General features: G+C 33.3%; 1 non-coding gene and 1 pseudogene across 1 annotated transcript; both read right to left on the bottom strand.

The window, feature by feature from the left end:
• Window positions 1–18,925, bottom strand: part of LOC140512212 (pyruvate kinase PKM pseudogene) — a 107,881-nt pseudogene that overhangs the window by 28,287 nt on the left and 60,669 nt on the right.
• On the bottom strand, window positions 9,935–10,041 carry LOC140513006 (U6 spliceosomal RNA). Its single transcript, XR_011970049.1, has one exon. It is a non-coding gene; the product is annotated as a U6 spliceosomal RNA (small nuclear RNA).

Here is an 18,925-nt window from a genome sequence, read left to right as displayed (position 1 = left end):
TCTAGGTCTTGACCACCACAAAAAGAATTGCTATGAATATTTTTGTACATATGGTTCTCTTTCCCATTTTTGTGATCTCTTTGGGATAGAGCCTTAGAAGTGGAACTGCTGTGTCAAAGGGTAGGTACATTTTTGTAGCGCTTTGGCCACAGTTCCAAATTGTTCTCCAGAGTGATTGGATCAGCTCACAACTCTACCAGCAATAAATTAGTGTTCCAACTGTCCCACACCTTCTCCAACACATATTACTTTCCTGTTTTGCTAGGCTATCCAATCTGATAGGCGTGATGTGGTACCTCAGAGTTGTTTTGATTTGTATCTCTCTAATCAATAGTGATTTAGATCATTTTTTCGTACGACTATAGATAGCTTCAATTTCTTTCTCTGAAAACTGCTTGTTCATACTCTTTGATCAATTATCCATTGGGGAATGGCTTGTATTCTTGTAAAGTTGACTCACTTCTCTACATATTTTGGAAACGAGGTTTATTTCAGATGTTAGTTGTAATAATTCCTTCCCAGTTTTCTACTTCTCTCCTAATCTTGGTTACAGAGGCTTTGTTTGTTGAATTTTTTTTAAATTTAATGTAATCCAAATTATCCATTTTCCATTTCATAATGTTCTCTGTTTCTTGTTTGGTCACAAATTCCTCTAGTCTCCATAAATCTGACAAATATATTATTCCTCCCCACTAATCTATTTTTAGTATCTGCCTTTAGAGCTAGATCATACCCATTTGAACCTTTTCTAGTATAAGGTTACAGGCATTGGTTTATGCCCAGTTTCCTCCACATGATTTTTCCAGTTTTCTCATCAATATTTCTCAAACAGCGCATTCTTTTTCCAGAAGGTGCTGTCCTTGGGTTTTTCAAACAGGAGAATGCTAGAGTCATTGACTATGTCCTGTGCACCTAACTTATTCCGCTGATCTTCCTCTATATTTCTTGGCCTGCACCAAGTGATTTTGATTATTTCTACTTTATAAAACAATTTACGATCTGGTATAGCTAGGCCACCTTCCTCTACATTTCTTTTCATTAAATTCCTTGACATTCTGGACTTTTGTCCTTCTAGATAAATTTTCTTATTATTTTTTCTAGCTCACCAAATTTTTTTGGTTGTTTTGTTGGTATGGCACTGACTAAGTAAATGAACGAATGAATTAATTAATTAATTTTATTTTGTTACCTTGGCTTACTGATGACAACTGATATTTTTCTAATTTTTTATATCTGATTTTATTGGTGTAAAACGTGTTTTACAATCGTGTTCATATAGTTCCTGGGTTTGTTTTGGTTGGTAGACTCCCAAATATTATATAATGTCTACAGTAATGTCAAGGAATTTCTCTTTCTATCTTTTGCTATTGGACTTTGTCAGTAATATATAGAAATGCTGGTGATGTATGTGGAATTGTGTGGGTTTACTTTATATCCTACAACTTTGCTAAAGTTTTTTATTACTTCAGGTAGTTTTTTACTTGGATCTCTAGCATTCTTTAAGGATATCATGATATCATATTCAAAGAATGAGAGTTTTGTTTCTTCTTTGCCTATTCTAATTTATCCTATTACTTTTTATTCTCTTATTGCTAAAATTAACATTTCTTGTATCATATTGAATAACAGTTGTAATAACAGATATTTTTGTTCCGCCTCTGATCTTATTGAAAATGGTTCTAGTTGACCCCCATTACATATGGTGTTTCCTGATAGTTTTAGGTAGATACTACTTAATAGTTTAAGGAAGATCCCATTTATTCCTATGTTCTACAGTGTTTTAAATAGGAATGGGTTTTGTATTTTATCAAAAGTATCTTCTGCATCTAATGAGATAATCATGTTTTCTATTAGTTTTGTTGTTGATAAGATCGATAATGCTTATAGTTTTCCTGATATTGAACCAGTCCTGCATTCTTTGTATAAATACTACTTAAACAAATTGCATATAATTCTTGTGATAAATTGCTGCAATATTTGTATAATATCTAATTTGAAATTAGATCTATATTCATTATAGATCTATATTCATTAGGGAAATTGGTGTATAATTGTCTTTCTCTGTTTTGACTCTTCTCAGTTTAGGTATCAGCACCATATTTTTACTATAAAAAGAATTCAGTGGAAGTGCTTCTTCACAAATTTTCCCAAATTATCTATATAGTATTGGAATTGACTGTTCTTTAAATGTTTGGTAAAATTTGCCTATAAATCCATCTGGTCCTGGAGACTTTTTTTTTCCTAAGGAGGTCATTGATGGCTTGCTCAATTTTTTTTTTTTCTGATACAGGGTTATTTAAGTATTTGACTCCCTCTTCTTTTATTCTGGGCAATTCATATTTTTGTAAATAGGCATTCGTTTCACTAAGATTTTCAGATTTATTGGCATATAGTTGTGCAAGGAATTTCTAATTATTGTTTTAATTTCTTCTTCATTAGAGGTGAATTCACACTTTTCGGTTTTCATATTTGTAATTTGGTATTCTTTCCTTTTTAAATCAGGTTGACCAAAGGTTTATCAGTTGTGTATTTTTCATAGTACCAACTCTTAGTTTTTCTTATTAATTCAATAATTTCTTTAATTAAAAATTTATTAATTTCTCCTTTGATTTTCAGGACTTCTAATACATATTTAATTGGGAATATTAAATTTATTCTTTTTTCTTACTTTTTCCACTGCATGCTCAATTAATGGATCTCCTCTTTCTCTATGCTATTCACGCAAACATTCAAAGACATAAAACTTCCTCTAAGAAATGCTTGCACTGGTTATCATAAGTTTTGGTAGTTTGTCTCATTATTGTCATTCTTTTTAATGAATTTATTATTTCTATGAGCTGTTGTTTGACCCACTCATTCTTTAGAATTACGTTATTTAGTTTTTAATGAATTTTTTATCTTTCCATAGACACGAATTACTTATAATTTTTATTAAATTATGATCTAGAAAGAACGCATTTAATATTTCTTCCATTCTTTACGGGATTATGAGGATTTTTTGACCTAGTACATGGTCAAATTTTGCGTATGTGCCATGTACCACTGAAGAAAAAGGAATATTCTTTTCTATTCCCATTCATTTTTCTCCAGAGGTGTATCATGTCTACCTTTTTGGCAATTCTATTTACTTCTTCAACTTCTTTCTTGTTAATTTTGAAGTTAGATTACTTTTTTATTTTATCTTCAGTGCTCAATTTTTATTGCCAATTATAAACAAAAACAACCATTTATTGTTGCAATGAAAAGGAAATAGGTATTATATGTACATATATATGTATACACACATATGGAAGTATCAAAATCTGTTTCGTACTAATTTTTAAAGAAATCTTTACGAGGTCATAACAAAATCACTTTGACTCTGTCCTCTTCTGCACATTTTTTTTTATTTTCTAAAGAACGCTTTAAAAAATCTCATTGATGCTTTTTTCATGTCTAGCTTACCTTGGCACCTTTACTTGTACCAAGTAATATGGTACCTTATGACAAATATGTGCAGTCAACAAAATAGATGAACACTATGACCATGTCTAAGACTGAATCTTTTCTTACCTCAAATTGATTTCATTTTTGCCCTAAAGACAGAAGTGAGTAGGTTTCATCATCCAAATCTGGTCAGTTATCATTGTGTTCTCATGTCCATTTTCCTTTTGGTTCTGTTTATTTCATACAAGTCTTTCCATAGTTCCCTGAATTCTTCAGATTCACCACATTTATTAACGTGTAATAATTTTCTATTACATTTATATGACATAATTTATTCAGGTCTTCTTCCACTGATAGGCATCCCTTTAGTTTGCTTCTTTTTTTTTTTTTTGCTATAAAAAATATTGTCATCCTTATCTTATGCATATGAATGGTTTTTGCTACAAGTATGATTTAGCGAGGTTGGAGGGAAAGCTCCAATATGGTTACACCAATTCATAGCTCTACCAACAAGCTATTAATAATAACAGCTAACATCTATAAAGAACGTTAAGATTTGCAAGGCACTTCGCAATCACTGTCTAATTTGATCCTCTCAACTACCCTGAGAGGAATTTTTTTCATTAATTATCCTCATATTACAGACAAGGAAACTGAGGTAGGAAGAGGCTAAATGATTTGTCCAAGTCATAGAAATAGTAAGTGCCTTAAACTAAATTTGAACTCATGTTTTTCTGACTCCACTGTACCACATAGCTGTCTCTGTTCCTCCAGCAGTAGCTGTTTTCCTCTTTTGTCATTGTTTTTCCCAATCAAATGGATTGAATGCAGAACCTCCAGGTTGTTTCAGTTTGAATTTTTTCATCAATATTGAAAATTAGTAGCATGTTTATATGATTTTTTCATTGAAAAACAGCCTGTTGATATCTTATGGTCACTTATCTCTTGAGGGAATTGTCCTTGTTCTTGTAAGTTTCTGTCAATTCTTAATATGATTTGGATATCATTTCTTTAAAAGAGAAATTTGCTGTAAATATTTAGTCTATTGTTTCTTTCCTAATTGTTTATATTTTGCAATTTTATGTCATCAAAATAGTCATATTTATCTTTTATGGTCATGCCCACACTTTGTTTAGGTGAGAATTCTCCCCCTAGCCACAGTTACAAAAAGTATCATCCTTATGCACCCATTCTTTTAAGATATCACCTTTTCTTCTTATGTCATGAATCCATTTGGAGTTTGCTGTGCAATATGTTATAAGATGTTGCTTCAAACCTAATACAACAACTAGTCCTATTGAAAACACTGGAGAGCATAGGAATAAATTAAGCCTTCCTTACAAGGACAAGTAACATCTACTTAAAACCATCAGCCAGCATTTTATGTAATGGGAATAAGCAAGACGCATTTTCAGTAAGACGAAGGGTAAACAAGGATGTTCATTTTCACCACTGTTACTCAATATGGTACTAGAAATGTTTGCTTTAGCAACAAGAGAATAAAATTGAAGGAATTACAATAAGCAAAGAAAAAACTAAGTCATCAATCTTTGCAGATGATATAATGATAGACATATGTGTGTGTGTATATATATATATATACATACACATATGTATACAATCCTAGAGAATAATAGAAGTAACTACTTGAGATAATAAACAACTTTAGGAAAGTTGCAGAATGCAAAATAAACTCACATAAATCATCTGTGTTTCTATATATTACTAAAAAAATCATATTCAAAGAGGGCTAAGCACAGAGGTGGTGCAGTGGATAGAGCATCAGTGCAGGAGTCAGGAGGACCTGAATTCAAATCTCACCTCAGACACTTGACACTCACTAGCTGTGTGACCTTGGGCAAGTCACTTAACCCCAATTGCCTCATCCTAGGTCATCTCCAATCTTTCTGATGAATATATGGTCACCGGATTCAGATGACTCTGGAGGAGAAGTGAGGATGGTGACCTGCACAGCCCTCTGTCACTCAAAACAAAGTCAAGTGCAAGTCATGTCATTTCTCTGACATGACTTCTTCGGCAATGAAGGACAAACACAGAAAAAGCATAATAGAAAGAGATAGAGAAATCCCATTTAAAGTTACTTGGGAGTCTTCCTGCCAAAAACAACTCAGGGACTTTAGGGACACAATTACAAAACACTTTTTGCACTAATAAATTCAGATCTAAATAGCTGGAAAAATATCAGTTGCCCATGGATAGGTAGAGCTAATGTAACAAAAACAAAAATTCTACTTAAATTAATTTACTTATTCAGTGCCATACCAGTGAAACTACCAAAAATTAGCTTGTATACCTAGAAAAATAATACCAAAATTCATCTGCAAGAAAAAAATGTTCAGAATATAGAGAGAATTAATAAAAAGTACAGTTAGCAAAGGTGGCCTAGCCATACCAGATGTCAAATTTTACCATAATGCAGCAGTCATCAAAATCACTTGTTGCTTGTTAAGAAACAGAGGGGTAGATCAGTAAAATATGTTACATCCGAAAGACACAGTACGAAATGATAATAACAGTCTATTGTTTGATAAATCCAAGGAACTCAGCTTCTGGGATAAGAAATCCATGTTTGACAAAAATTTTTGGGAAAACAAGAAAATTGTGTAACAGAAACTGTTCATAGCTTAATTTCTGCCTCAGTATGCCAGAATAAAGCCCAAACAGTTATTTGATCTGGGTATAAAGGCTAACAGTATAAACAAATTAGTGGAACAAGGATTAGATGGTTTTTCTGACTCATACAGAATGGAGCAATTTACGACAAAACAAGAAGTAGAGAATATTATGATATGCAAAATTGATAACTTTGATTACTTTAAATTGAAAAAGTTTTTGCACAAAGAAAGCCAATACAACCAAGAATAGGAGGCAAGTAGAAAACTGTGGAAAATTTTTTTTACAACTAGTGTCTGTAATAAAGGCCTCATTTCTAAAATACAACGCGAATTGAGTCAAATTTACAAGAATTCATGCCATTCCCAAATTTATAAATGGTCACAGGATATGAGCAAGCATTTTTCAGAGGAAGAAATTAAGCTATTTATAGTCAAGAACAAATGTTCTAAATCACTATTGATTAGAGATGCAGATCAAAACAACTTTTAGGTACCAAATCAAGTCAGATAACATGATAAAACAGGAAAATGATACATGTTGGAGAAGATATTGGGCACTGTGAACAGAAGTAATTCATGGCTGGTGGAATTGTTAACTGATCTAACCCTTAGGGAGAACAATTTGGAACTATGCCCACAGGGGTATAAAAACGTGCTTACCCTTTCTCCCAACATTTCTAGGGCTGTATCTCAAAGAGATCATAAAAATGGGTGAAAGGACCTACATGTACAAATAAAACTGTTTATAGCAGCTCTTTTTATGGTGGCCAAGAAATGGAAATCGAGGAAATGCTCATCACTGCAGAATGATTGAAGAAATTGTGGTATATGAATAAAGTGGAATACTATTGTGCTATAAGAAATGGTGAACAGGAGCACTTCAGAAAAACCTCTAAATACTTATATAAACTGATGCTTAATGCAGTGAGCAGAACAAGAAGAACATTATACACCGTAAGAGTCACAGTGTGAGAAGGCTATTTTGGATAGACATCCCTATCAGCAATCCAAGGACCTAAAAACTTTTCAAAAGACTCCTGGTACAAAATGCCTTCCACATCCAGGGAAAGAACTATAAAGATAGAATACAGAATGAAGCAGACTATTTTCTCTTTTGATATGTTTTGTTTTGTTTTCCTTCACTGTTTCTCCCTTTCATTTTAATTTAATTAAAGTCATTCGTTTTACGAACTGGGTACCCAGATGCTGGTGATTTGCTTACTGTACTGGAGTTACCAGGCCTAAATGTTCCTTTTGTTGCTTGGGTTTTGGGGCTGACAATTTTCTTTCTGTGCTGTGGCTGAAGGCCTCACACCTGGCCTGCTTTCAAAGTGGTCTGCTCTGCTGAGGTAGGATTATAGGACATCAGTTGCTGATTTGTGCTGTGGCTAAGAGCGTCCCACTGGCTTGCCCAGACACCACCTGTGCTGTTCTGCACTTTCCTTTTATGTAAGTGAGGCCATCCTTTCATGAAGCCCTAAGTTATCTTAAGCTGGAAAATCGTTTCACTTTTTCTTTTTTGTAGGGTCTGTCACTCAAGAATCTGTTGAGAGGCTCAATTTAACATTGGTTCCAAGGGAAACTAGGAAGAGGTGAGGCAACTTCATTTTCTTCTTTTTGTCATCTTGTCTCTTCTCTAGGCTTTCATGACACTCTCTCCTGCTTTTCCTCCACTCTCCTTAACACTCCCTCTATTATCCTTTACTACCTAGTCACCTATATTATAACTCCCAAATCTGGTTGTTCCCTAAGATTATATACAGGACTTTATTCTCTTTTTTCCTCTCTACTTAATTAGAAGTGGGACCTAATTCTTTCCTATGTATTTAATTAGTATCTTCATGTAGATGATTCAGAATTCATATTTTCATCTACATTATCTACCTTGAACTCTAGTCCTATATCTCCAACTCTCTATTGCACATTTAAAACAGGCTATCCTACTGTCATCTCCAGTTTAACACAGTCATAAAGGAACCCTTTAACTTTTCCCAAAAATCTATCTTTATAGAGAACTTCATTATTTCTTTCAAAGACTCACTTTTTTATTTCCTAGGATTGTAACTTGGATTTATCCTTGACTCCTTGCTTTCATTCACCTCACAGATAGAATTAATTGTCAAACATTATCATTTTTATTTCTAAAATATTTCCAAGATCTCCCCTCTTCTTGCTATTCCCCGCAGCCATTACCTGTTCAGTTTCTCCCCATTATTTCCTTAGACAGCTACAATGGCCTCCTATAGACATTGCTCTTCCTGTTTCAAGGATGTCACCACTCCACTCTATAGTCCATACAACTGCAACAGATGTTTACTTTAAGCACAGAACAGGTCTGTCAATGTTATTTTCCTTATTCAGCAAACCCCAGTGGTTCACCATTGCCTCTAGGAAAAACCAAAACAAAACAACAAAAACAACAGCAAAACTGCAGCACATTCCATGGTTTGGCTTATAACAGCCTTCACAGTATGATTTTAATCTATCTTTTTATCTTCATCTACATTCCAGTCCACCTGGTCCACTATTATAAGCAAAACTAGTATTCTGCCACTCACTCACTATACTCCAAATCTTGACCTTGTGTCTATTCAGTGGCCATTTCCAAAGCTTGAATGCAGTTATTGCTCACCTTGTCAGATAGAATCTTTCACATCCTTTAAGACACAACTCAATACAGGTATTTTTGCTTCCCTCCCCCCACTTCTAGTACTATTTCTCTCTAACAGGTATTCAGTAATCTAATGTTTATTGTGCATATATTTATTCTGTATATGTACTTTTTACAAGCAAAAGTTTTATTTTTTCAGCTAAATTCAACTAAATTTCAACTAAATTCAACTAAAGGACTACAAGGCAATAAAATGATGAATTGAAAAATGCAACAATAAACATTTGTTTTAATTCTGACAATAAATAAAAACTACAAAAACAAGAAATCTTATAAATTCATTCTTCACATCTATTCCACCAAAGTCTTAAAATACAGAAATAACTCTACTTCTTCACTATTTTACGGATAGTGCTTCAAGTTGTTTGCTTAATTGCTCTGGGATTGCATTACCAGTTATTAATTATAGATTATAGCTTGGTTGCAGAGCACAGTTATTAAAGTCATACTAATTTCAATCCAAAGTGTCATTCTACAGTTTTATTTTCAGAACCAATAAAGGGCATTTTCTAGAAAGAGTTTGCTTTCTTTTCTAGAAAGAAGTCAAATTATAACGATATATCAAATGAGGGCACTGGTAATAATACAGGTTGCAATAATTCATATCCAGGTGGTATAGACCTCAGGAAGAGCTCAAAAACCACTTGCTGCCTAAGACTTGTTGACAATGTCAAAGATTTGAAATGACTTGTCTTTAAAGGGATGGAGGTGGGGGAAATATGGTTTTGCTCCAAGTCTTAATTGTGATCACTTGTAACCACTCAACAGGGAGCTGGCCTGCCCACAAATGCAGAAAGTATGATTCATAAAACCTAATTGTCAGACTGTTCTCCATATTGTCATATTATCTGATCACGCATACATTTCACAAATGCATCATATTGTTCTGTGAGTTTTGAAGTCAATATTTCTTCATACTCTTCAAAATTTTCTCTTCACATGATTTCAGTAAATATTCACACATCATCCCAACCTGCCTTAGAGTAAATAAGGGATGTTCTTTTTTAATAGTGATGACTCCGCAGATGAAATACTTGGAGAAACTCGTATACTGAGGAGAAATGAGTATGATTCTGAATCAGAAAATAAAACCTAGTAAGGATCTTATTTTGGAAGCTAATTTCTAAATGTCATCTCTTTTGCATATGTTTATATTCTTATTTTATGTTGTGCACAATTTGTTCTAAAATAACTCATTTTTAAAAGTATGGAATTCTTCATGAATTTGTGTGTCATCATTGCAAAAGGGTCATGCTAAGCTTCTCTCTATAATTTCAGTTTTAGTTTATATGCTGCCAAAGCAAGCACTATATACTTTTTATGTACCTATTCCCCCAGCAAAATGTAAGTGCCTCCAGAACTAGAACTGCTTATTATTATTTTTGTCTGCTTTGCTCCTTTGCTGGCACAAAATATAAAATTAATAAATAACTGTTAATTGATTTAAATATGTACACGTTATGTATTACATATCATGGTATACTATAGTATGACAAGATAGGATATGGCATGGCATAACCTAATATGTATAATCAATTTATCATATAGCATAATATAACTAATGTATTGTATTATGGCTTCTAGTTGATAAAATGCTACATAGGTGTCACAGTGGGTAGAGTATTGGGACTGGAGTCAGGAAGATTCATCTTCCTGAGTACAAATCCAACTTTAGACACTTACTAGATGTTTGGCCCTGGGCAAGTTACTTAACCCTATTGGCTTCAATTCTTCATCTGTGAAAAAGAGCTGGAGATGGATATAACAAACCATTCTAGTATCTCTGCTAAGAAAACCCCATTTTGATCTTTATACATGATCAAAACAACTGAACAAACACAATCACAACAATACCAACGTCAGTAATATAAACATAGAAAAAATATCTTGATGTGATTTTCAGGCAGCAAGGAAAGAATAGATATCTCCAGCATCTCCTTTCCCTACTCTTCCCCAAGAGAGACTTTAAATCCTTACTGGAGAGAAAGAAAGAGGTTGGGGCTATAGGCTAGCTTCAACTCTGCTTTCATCAGAGAGAGTAGGTATTGGGCTAGATTTATATGTATCTGCTCCCTCAAATGTTATTACACTAGGTCATGTATTTTTTTTAATTCAATCTAAACGCTTAATCATCATTTCTAAAAAAGAAGGTTCTAAGCTTTATATCCAGGGCTGACTTCTTTCCTATCAATGCTATGGTGAATTCACATAGCAAGTACTGGGGAAAACATTTCAGTAGAAAACCAGAAAGCAGAGAAAGTATACACATGAGAATATATTCCAAGCAACATGGATTGAAGTAGTTCTTTTCAAAATGAGTTATAGCCAGGAGAGACAGAGTCCCATATCTCACACAAAAGGAAATTACACAAAATATCTAGTGTAGCAAGCTGAGAATAAGCACATAAATGAAGTTCTACATATCCACTTATTTCAATTCTTTTTTCCTTCATGGCCCTGAAGAGAGGATAACATCTTGTATTTTCTGTCTTGAAGTTAGTACTCAGGAGAGCCTAAAAAGAACAAGACTGATTTGTCTCCAACTTTCAGCAACTCTCGCCCACCTCTGATGTAGGCATGGGATATTTATTGAGCTCCACCACTCTGCGGCAATTTTCATGCCCATAGACTTTGTGACTAGCATTATATTACATGATATGAAATGACATGATATAATGCTGTTGAATATGATATAACATTGCATAATAAAATATTTTGCAATATACATATACCTTCTAAAAATATCGATATATTTCAATAGCTTCAAATATTTGAACCTACACTGAATCGAATCTATTTCTTGTCTTCTAAACTTTTACAATCTAAGAGAAATGTTGTAAATAGAAAATGGTGGGTGCATATATTAACCAAATACACAAATAAATTATGTTTTACATTTACCTTATTAATGAACAAAAGTAAAAAGGAGATTTAGAGGTACAGGGGAGTAGAAATAATGAGGATGTTCTGTCAACCATTATTTCAGCTATCCACCTCATATCTTAATACTTAAGTTAAGATATATTATTGTTCCATTTTTATAAAATGGAGAAACCAAATTTAAAAATGCAAACTTTCTCTTCACTCAAAGAATTTTAGAAAATGGTGAAATTGGTGTTCTCTTAGTTTTTAAGGTTCACACAACCTTTGAACCTAGACCTAAATCCACAAGTTTCACGTTAAGAGAACCAAACCACTTTGGCTAACAAGTTTTAATTGATTATTTAATGCCTACTACTGATTGGCAAGTGTGGCAAAGGGACAAACATTATGATCTTTGCAGATGAACTTTCTGGTCCCCCAGGGGTCCTTGACTGTGTAAATACAAACAGATGGATATGTAAACGCAGTACTTGTACTAAGACTTGGCTTAATATGCAGGAATTAATTTAAAAGATCTTCATAAAAATTACTCATTGTTATTTTAGGTAAAGAATGATTATAGGGAATATTTCCAGATATTTCAATATTGTGCTTCTGTGATAAATGGTTGATGAAAATTGCTAATGAGTGCCACAATTTCTTAAAATTGAAAGATTTCTGTGTCCAAGGTAGGCTATGTAAACATAGCAGATGGCTATGTAAATGCAGTACTCAGCCATATGAGTACTATGTTTATGGAACCATCTGTTGTGTTTACGTTTATCCTGGGCTTCACAACTTATTCATGCCCCAGGGAGCTGGCCTATTGATTCAAATGTTTTCCAAGTGTAGACCACTCCAGAAACACACACATATTCAAATTTTTATCACCAAAATTGTTTTTTATTGTTACCAGGTAAATAATAACTTGGGGAGGGAAATTGTGTATTAAAACATTTTAGCTAGTAATTTCATATAGACTGAAACTGGTCCAGAAGCTGAATAAAATAAATGACACTGAAATCTTAAATGTTGTGAATATTAGCCAATTTCTCTCCCTTGAAATTATATTGGTTTCTTTTCGTATAAAGAAACAATCGATGGGCAAATGAAAATAAAAAGAAAGAGTGACAAATAAAAAGATGGCAAGGAGAAGAAATGAAAAAAATGTATGTTTAACAAAATCATATATTATACAAAAGAAAAACTTCTTATGAGTAAGGATTTTATTTTAAAAAAAGAAACATAGCCTTAGATTGTAGCTGCAGGGGAATTTAAAAGAGTTATAATGAATTTCTTTTAATAAATACAAATTTAGGTTTTCTTCTTTCTTCTTCCCAAACATCTGTCCCCTTTGCTGGTTTCTTATATCTTATCCCATTCATTTAGCTTTTGATTTTTTTAATTTATTCTCTGCCTCAGCAATTTTATTCATTTCTATATATTCAATTATCATTTTGTAGCCAACTGGTCATCACATCTGTAGTAGTCCTTACTACCTGAATTCTCTTCTATGTTCTGCATCTGTATTTTCAAATACCTAGAGACTGCTTTACCTGAATATCTCCCAGAAATCTCAAACTGTAATTAGCCCAGCACCCTTGACATTTGTTCCTCCTATTGATCATACTTTTTCATAGCTCCACCAATCATTCAGCTTCCCATCCAAATCTTTAGAGCTAATTTTCTCTCTTCACCTCATGTCCCAATTTCTATTTTATCTAAGTAAGATTTCTCCTCTCCTTTGAATCCTGATGGTTACCACCTTAGTATAGGTTCTTACTACTTGTCTTGAGTCAATCTGTCTTACAGTCAGTTTTGGAAAGGTATTCCTATCACCATTCTTTCCTCATTTGGAGTCATGTTTACACTGTTCCTACATAAAGTTCCTGTGCATACTGTTATTCAGTCATTTCATTCATGCTCTACTCTTTGTGATTCCATTTGGAGTTTTTCTTTGCAGAGAGAATAGTTTGTCATTTCATTTCCATTTTATAGATGAGCAACTGAATGCAAACAGGATTAGGTGATTTGCCCAGGCTCACATAACTAATAAGTGTCAGAAGCTGGATTTGAATTCATAAAGATGAGTCTTCTTGATTTCAAGCCCAGTCTTCTAACCATTGTACCACCTAGAAGCCCCCTTTTTGTGCCTAGATGTGGTCATACTACTTACTTCTAGATGCTCTTTCTCACATCAAATGAAACTATTCTTTGTACTCACTCTCCCACTTTCCAGACTTACAATTTGTGCATATTGACAAAATGTTTTTGCCTGGTATTAATGTGTCATGATTTAATGCATATTGGCTGTATTTCTACCATTTTTCATATTACTCTACTTCACATAAATTCAACACTACCCAAATTGCACGTGTTAATATTTCAGGTTTTTCTCTCTACATGCCTTTTGTCATGCTATTTCATGTACACTGGAAGCCCAGTACCTCTCTCATAACAAGCTGAATTCCTAACTATCTTTTAAAATTGAGCTCAAGAAAATTATCCTCCACAAAACTTTTCCAGGGTGTTGTACCCAATCACAACCTCTCCCCTTGAGATCTCACATAAAAATTTATTTATCTCTCTTCTAAATATATGCATTATTTCTGTTGCATCTATTTTATTTTTCTCAACCACACTTTGCTGTAAATGATAAAACGGCTGAGACTATATTTTATTAAAGCCCATTTCCCCCCACAATCTGGTACAAACCTCTGTACATAGTAGGAGATAAATAAATATTTGTTTAACTAAACTGAAGGCACTAGTTAAATATTTTCTGTGTCTTGTATCTCATAAATGGTTTTAATTGGCACAGGATAATTAAACACAAATAGTAATAAATACATTGAAATGTCTCATTCATCTGAAATGGGTTTTGTTTGTTTTATTACACTTGGATAATATGTGCTGAGGAATCACATACACACGTAAATGACATGTTATTTTAAGTAGTACTTGTTTAAATTAGCTTGTCATGTGACTAAGAAAGACAAAACTATGTTTTGTATGTTTTAATTCATTTCACCTTGTTCTTGACAAAGATAAACTTCTGAAGAATAATTCCTATCTAATGTGTATGGATGCTAATGATAACTTCCCTGCTACTAACGTTCAATTGACCTGCCATGGGAATCTTTCAGGACTCATTTCCAGGTTATATCTGAGATGAGGTTCATGGAGGTTCTTCTCCAGTAAAGTGAAAACTAGGAATGTGGAATGTATTCTGCAAATAAGACCTCAAAAGGAGTTGGCCCTTTTGAATTATAGTAGAAGAAGTTGGGTAAATCCCACAGTGGAGATTTTGTTTTATTTTACTTGTCTTGGATAACTTGTATTTTGAATTCTTAAGGTAGATAGAGGGTCAGGGGAAGTTTTGTGATACAATATAATCCTCTTGAAGATTTCACAATGCTTTTACAGTCTTATTTGCTAGTACATCTCTAAAGGCCTAAATCCTCCCATTTCATCATTGGTGCCAAAATAATTAATACTCTTCTAATCTTTTGTATGACATTAGGCCAAGAGAGTATCTTGGGATATGTAAAAAGAGTTATTTTAATATGTAGGACATATTATTTCATAGCTTAATGCTGCTTGGGAAATGAAACTGTTTACTTATCGTATAGAAAATGTGGTAAACATGCTAGCATGCAGTAAATACTTTGGTGGAATAGTTTGGTGAAGGTTGTTTAAAAAAATATAACAAGTCCTACTGGTCAGAATTCGGTGCAAACTTGAGGGAATTAAAGATATTTAGTGTTGCTTAAAGAAATAAGACAACTTGGACTATAGCTATCTTTAAATATATGAAGTATTATCCTATGAAATATGAATTAGACTTATTTTGTATGCTTACAAAAGGTCAGAAGAGTAAAGTTAAAAATGTCAGGGGTACAAAGTTAAACTTAACATATGGAGAAGTGTGATAATAACCAGAGTTACTCAAAAAATAGAATGAACTCTTTCATCAAGTAGTTAATGCTCTGTCAAATATAAATATGTAACTACAGGCTTGCTATACATCTATTTGAGATACTGACGCCTACATTGCTTTGAAAGTTGAACTATACATGTCTAGGTCAGATTTTTTTCCGTCTTATCTATTTTCTGATCAATGTTTCCAAATGCATCAGGCTTTTTCTAATTTTGCCTGAAGTTAATTTTGGAGGTACTATTCTCCCAAACAGAAAAGGATTTTTCTGCATATTTGAAGTAGATTTATTGAAGTAGATTATTTTGGGGAAGTAGATTATTTATTTATTGAAGTAGATTGAAGCAGATTTGAAGTAGATTTATTGAATTTATTAAAGTAGATTATTTTAGAGACAGTAATAGCCTAAATGACTAAGATTAGATGTGAATTCTTATCATATATGTCTTGTAACTACTGTACTATATCCTTGAATAAGCAATTTACATACAGATAAAGATAGTTATGTTAGTTAACATATACACAGGTATTTGCATATATATATATATACACAAACATACTTGGTAACTCAGCAAATTCTCCTTACACTTTTGATGGCAGATGACTAATGTGTTTTTTATTTTATTTTAATTGAGTAAGGTTTATGAACACAAATTAGTTTTTTTAATTAAAATTTGAAGGGAAGTATTTCTGAAACTATGTCTCTAGGCACTTCAGATGACGAATTTTACCTCATCTATTTAAATCTTTGGGAAGGTTATTTTCAATTACGTTTTCATTTGTAGTTGTAAACACTCATAAAAAACCATTTTCCACCCTATTCTTCTGTTTGTTTTTTATTAAAATTTTCAATTTTATCTTTTAATATATGCTATAGTTTTTCTTGAAGTGACGTGTTTAAATAATTGAGTTTTTTTGAAAATATCTGAAAATAACAAGGTTTTGAAAACCATAATTCATTATGAAAACAATTAATAAAATCAATTTTCTGTTCAGACAAAAGTATAGCAACTTCACCTTTCATTTTCAAAATCTGTTTAAACTTCACCCTCTTGAGAGTCAGCTTTATAAATAATAAGCTTTTGTAATTGGAGTCCATGTTTTTCAAAAGTTTGAAAACAAATAGCTGTTAAAGGCATAGTTTTTAATAAAGGTAATGGTTTTGATAGCATCACAAAGCACAACATCTAACTCTGGTGTGTGTGTGTGTGTGTGTGTGTGTGTGTGTGTGTTTGCCTATGAATGCCTCCCAATAGATCATGCAATGAGTAAAAGTGATATGTTCATTGCCACCAGCTTTAACTTTTGCTACAAATTCAACATACTCACCCATCTTTGCTCCAGGGCCATCTGTACAGACTTTAATGCAATTTTTCCACTTTAGATATTCATTTTTGAAAAACTGAAATTTAGAATACCTATGTTTCCTTCTTGTGTCCCCTTCCAAAAGGTGATAAAACAATAATTCCACATGTATGCTTCTTTCATAAATGCTTGTTGTCCTTCATTTTCAACGAGGACCAAAGTGACATCACCATGATTACGTGAAGTTTCTGTATGTCTACCTGTGTTTGATCAAACCAATATAAGCTCTGAATGCTCTACCACAGTTTGGGTACTGATAATTCATATGAATATTTGTCGTGGATATTAGGAGGTGAACACTATGATCCTTTAAAGACTGTTCAGACACCCATGGGGCTGCCAAGTCCCACTTCTGCATCCAGTGAGAAATGATGCTATGGCTTGGGCTGCCTGTGTACAGGCTTGTGACTACAGCTCCCAGTGTATCCACACCTGCCGCTTCATCACATGCCTGTCGCCTCAGGATTTTGAGGTAAAATGGTAAGGATCATGTCTTTTGATGTGTGTGTAAATTGGATTTAAGTGAGGCAGAGTTTCACAAAGTCGTCAGCCTCAGTCTTCCAGCGTCATTATTGTTCAGTAGCAGGACAGAGTTAAGATGGCTGGCGATGGCTCAGGATGCAGTGGCTGACATTGGGATCTTCAGTGTCTAACCAAGTCTAAGCTCTCCACATTGCTTGTTTCAGCTATCTTCACGGTCGTTGGAACAAATTGTTCCACCAGAGGAAGTCTTCACAGGTTTGGGGTAGACACCCCACTGACTCATCAATAGGATTGAGACCCATTGGTTCCCCTCAACCTGGTTTGGTCCGTCTATTGAAATGGTTTACCCAGTTGTGACTCCTGGACATGCTGCAGTTTCTTGGAGCCACAGGTGAGAGTTGGGTGGAACAGGTGAACACCAAAGTTGGAAAGACCCCCAAAAAGGGAGCAGCACCCATCACACCAAAGGTAGTTGTCCTCCCTGAACACATGCTACACTGTCACAAATATATGTTATGTAAAGTAAAAACTATGCGATGTTAGAAAAATAAGTTGTTTCATCTCAGTGAATTGCAATCTTTGGGCTGCCCTTAAGCCTGACAATAAGGTACTGGAATTAGCCATTACTAATTTCAGAAATGTTTTTGGAAACAGTATCATTCAGAAAAGGAATTTCATGAATTTCAACCCCATGAACTATTTCTGACATTTTAATACCATCAGGTAACATGAGATCTTCTAATGCATAAAGACTTTTAGTTTTTATATTTAAATAAGAAACTTCATATGATGAAATAAATACTTTTCATTGACAGTAACCAATTCTTGAAACATTGTTTTTGAAGACTTTATACGTCATTCAAAATATTCCTTTATGATTGTATTATGCTGCATGTTTGGTATTAAAATGTCCTTTTAGATTGGTTGGTTTCATGCTCTCTGCAACCAAAACTTCATTACAAATTATGCAAAGAAATTTTTCCACACTATCATCATTATTAGAAGTAAATTCGTATCACAATAATGATTTGATGTATTATCTTTTTCTTGTTAATTTGGGTGTACCAAAACATGGTAGTGAAGACTCTGCCATATTGTCATCAATATTTTTACCTCTTCTGTCAAAATGTATCCATTTATTCATAATCAAAACCTTTTATCCCTAAAATATAAGCAGATATTTCTAATGATTTCTCACATAAAAACAATGGCTTTGTGGAAGAAATTATATTTGTTTATCCTTTATTTTTAAAAAATGATGGTCACACACAAGTACAGCAATGTTGATGGAGAAATATTAATAAAGGATTTTGTCTTTACTTGTTGCAATTAAATACGTACTGTTTCTGTAAAAGAGGGAGATAAGAGCATTTCTAAAATTCAAATGTTCTATCACAATACAATAAAAAGGTAAAATGATACATGCTAAAGAATGGTAGTAGAAAAAAATCAGAAGTTTTTTCCATAATTATTGTGTTTCTGTATTTCAAGACAAAATTCATTTAACTATTTTGTATGTTCTGTAAAAATACTGCAATTATAACG

Source organism: Notamacropus eugenii, chromosome 6 (assembly GCF_028372415.1).
Source record: "Notamacropus eugenii isolate mMacEug1 chromosome 6, mMacEug1.pri_v2, whole genome shotgun sequence".
In the NCBI taxonomy this organism is placed as follows: Eukaryota; Metazoa; Chordata; class Mammalia; order Diprotodontia; family Macropodidae; genus Notamacropus; species Notamacropus eugenii.
The sequence above is the reverse complement of the archived record's forward strand: the minus strand, read 5'-3'. Positions and strand labels throughout refer to the sequence as shown.